Genomic DNA, 4,199 nt, shown 5'->3' with positions numbered 1-4,199 from the left:
TAGCGCTAACAATCTGTCTATTATTATCACGGATAACCCTAAGGTGCTAGGTTATTAGTCACATGATTTATCCCACCGGGTACCCATTTTCTGTTGGGTGAAACGAGGGACAATGTGTGGAGCTAGCATAATCGCCAAACGCTAGATCACTTAAAATACCCTCCTGGTTCACGTTTGGCAGACTTGTCCAAAGCATTTCGAGTTACTTCTTCAGGACAAGATTATAAACAGCTTTAAAGCCAACTCACTCATTTACTTTGTCAGCCTGTTTTAGCAATCGATAAAAGCAGTATTCACTTGGAAATTGGATTTGACCAAATAATTACAATTTTTTTTTAAGTTACTAAACTGAATATGTTCGTGAAAACAGTGCAATCGTGTGATCAAAACACAACCGACGCCTGTATTAAACACGTCACAGCAAATAAGAATTTATTGTTCTACTTTCAGCCACCATCAGACGTAGGCGTATACTTTCTTCTGTCCTTCAGTATATGTATTTCGTATTGTTATCATGATAGTCGGTAACAACGTTGGTTTTCCAGGTACGACGTCGAAGACCCTGCCAGCATACCCTAGTAGCTATAAAGCTTGTAACAGCGTGAGACGTGATTAACTCTACTTGGAGATACATCTGTCACCGTGTGCCAACCCAGCTGGAGAGGAGGTCAGCGTATGGCTTCACTTTTTATGGACGATTTTCCTGTGGTGTTTTCAAAATGGCGTTAATGGTAGATGTGCCACTCGGTGCAAGGGTATCCAACTGTTTTGTTGATTACAAGTGAAAACGTTCTTGATTTTTGCACATTGTCTTAAACCGTTTTTTAAAGGGACGTACTGGATGTTTGATAAATACAACTCTGGATCCATTAGAAGGGCCGATTTATTATATGCAACGTTCGCATCAAGTCATATACACATAGGGTTGGTAGAATGGCATATGTCCATAGGGTTGGTAGAATGGTGTATGTACATAGGGTTGGTAGAATGTCATATGTACATAGGGTTGGTAGAATGGTCTATGTACATAGGGTTGGTAGAATGTCATATGTACATAGGGTTGGTAGAATGGTATATGTACATAGGGTTCGTAGAATGTCATATGCACATAGGGTTGGTAGAATGTCATATGTACATAGGGTTTGGAGAATGTCATATGTACATAGGGTTGGTAGAATGTCATATGTACACAGGGTTGGTAGAATGTCATATGTACATAGGGTTGGTAGAATGTTATATGTACATAGGGTTGGTAGAATCTCATATGTACACGGGGTTGGTAGAATGTTATATGTACATAGGGTTGGTAGAATCTCATATGGACCTAGGGCTGGTAGAATGTCATATGTACACAGGGTTGGTAGAATGTCATATGTACACAGGGTTGGTAGAATGGTATATGTACATAGGGTTGGTAGAATCTCATATGTACATGGGGTTGGTAGAATGTTATATGTACATAGGGTTGGTAGAATCTCATATGGACCTAGGGCTGGTAGAATGTCATATGTACACGGAGACCGCCTCCGTGGTGTAGTGGTTAGAGCGTCCGCCCGGAGAGCGGAAGGTCGCGGGTTCGATCCCCAGCCGCCTCACACCAAAAGACGTTAAAATATGGTACTTGTTGGTCCCTGCCTGGCACTCGGCATTAATGGGTACATCAAGGACAGGTCGGCTCGGAGTCAGTAAATGTGTCTGAGTGGGGTATTCATGCTTCACTGCGGCATGGTATCTCAGTGAGCTAGCACTATAAAACCAGCTTAAGTCTGGGCTAGTACAAGCAGCCGCACATACACACGCATGCACGTCGTCATATGAGCGAAATATTCTCAACCACGACGTTAAACCCAATTTCACCTCACCATCACCTCATATGTACACGGGGTTGGTAGAATGTTATATGTACACGGGGTTGGTAGAATGTCATATGCACATAGGGTTGGTAGAATGTTACATGTACATAGGGTTGGTAGAATGTTATATGCACAAAGGGTTGGCAGAATGCCGTATGCACATAGAATTGGTAGAATGTCTTATGAACATTTGGCTAGCATGCACTTAGGATAAGCATCAAGTCATATGCACATAGATTCTTATGAAGTCCATGCACCATGGAATAACTGCTGTACGTTGGAAGTAGCGTAAAATCACTCACTCACTCTCTACCTCACCCCCAAATCCAAAGCTAACTACTCAGTCACTCACTAAATACCCCAACTGAAAAGTCACCAGCTCAATCACTTACTCGAACATGGTCGTTCATAGGCATATAAGACACACATTGCGAGAGCTTTGTTAGTGGCACAGTTGATACTCCTTAACGAATGTAATATGCATGTAGACAATACCGTACCTCGCTGCTGCTTTTCCTTAGTGCTATGAGAACACCCCGATCATGATTAGAATCCCAGGTTTCCCAGTTGGTGATGCTTGTTCGTACCACTCACTCACTCACTCACTCACTCACTCACTCACTCACTCACTCACTCACTCACTCACTCACTCACTCACTCACTCACTCACTCACTCACTCACTCACTCACTCACCCATCCACCCACCCACCCACCCATTCACTCACTCACTCACTGTTGTATGTTTCAGTCAAGTATAATATCCGATACCATGAACAAGGAGTTGAAACTCTACCAGTCTGACAAATTAGGTTGCACACGTCACCTCGAATTACCTGACGCGATTTCCAGCGCAAACAACATTATCACTTTGGCAAAACTTAAAGTAAACTCACCCAAAGAAATTCCCTTTTAAAAGATATTTTAGGATCCCACGAGTTTCTTTTGCTTGCTTCACCACAAATAAAAGCCACGGGCCGAGACCACATACAGACTCTTAAAATTTGAAAGTGCTTTAACTTGCTGGTGAATACAAGAACTATATATCAGAACAATCGCTAGTCTACCCTTGTTGTAAAACATTAATCTTTACTAAAATATGTGTTCATTACGGAATAACGTTACTTTACATAATATGGCGTCCGTAAGCAGGCTATGACGTCATAGCATAACTTCCTTCCAGTACCATATGCTTTAAAATGGATCTGCATGTAATCGTTGAATGTTAGTTTCCCGTCAAATTAAACACAGTTCAAATGTTAAATGAACATGGTGAAAGAAACATTAACAGAAATGTTTAAAGTCTTCTTCTGTATTATATAGTTTAAGAAATATCCCCTTCAAATTCTCAGCAGCCACTTTTGATATGATTCCGTTCATGCTTAACATATGATGTATAATTCTCAGCAGCCACTTTTGATATGATTCCGTTCATGCTTAACATATGATGTATAATTCTCAGCAGCCACTTTTGTTAAATGAACATGGTGAAAGAAACATTAACAGAAATGTTTAAAGTCTTCTTCTGTATTATATAGTTTAAGAAATATCCCCTTCAAATTCTCAGCAGCCACTTTTGATATGATTCCGTTCATGCTTAACATATGATGTATAATTCTCAGCAGCCACTTTTGATATGATTCCGTTCATGCTTAACATATGATGTATAATTCTCAGCAGCCACTTTTGATATGATTCCGTTCATGCTTAACATATGATGTATAATTCTCAGCAGCCACTTTTGATATGATTCCGTTCATGCTTAACATATGATGTATAATTCTCAGCAGTCACTTTTGATATGATTCCGTTCATGCTTAACATATGATGTATAATTCTCAGCAGCCACTTTTGATATGATTCCGTTCATGCTTAACATATGATGTATAATTCTCAGCAGCCACTTTTGATATGATTCCGTTCATGCTTAACATATGATGTATAATTCTCATTCTTCAGCAGCCACTTTTGATATGATTCCGTTCATGCTTAACATATGATGTATAATTCTCAGCAGCCACTTTTGATATGATTCCGTTCATGCTTAACATATGATGTATAATTCTCAGCAGCCACTTTTTGATATGATTCCGTTCATGCTTAACATATGATGTATAATTCTCAGCAGCCACTTTTGATATGATTCCGTTCATGCTTAACATGTGATGTATAATTCTCAGCAGCCACTTTTGATATGATTCCGTTCATGCTTAACATGTGATGTATAATTCTCAGCAGCCACTTTTGATATGATTCCGTTCATGCTTAACATATGATGTATAATTCTCAGCAGCCACTTTTGATATGATTCCGTTCATGCTTAACATATGATGTATAATTCTCAGCAG

Source organism: Haliotis rubra, unplaced genomic scaffold (assembly GCF_003918875.1).
Source record: "Haliotis rubra isolate DU_JTF1 unplaced genomic scaffold, ASM391887v1 Scf500, whole genome shotgun sequence".
Classification (NCBI taxonomy): Eukaryota; Metazoa; Mollusca; class Gastropoda; order Lepetellida; family Haliotidae; genus Haliotis; species Haliotis rubra.
Note: the sequence above shows the minus strand (reverse complement) of the source record.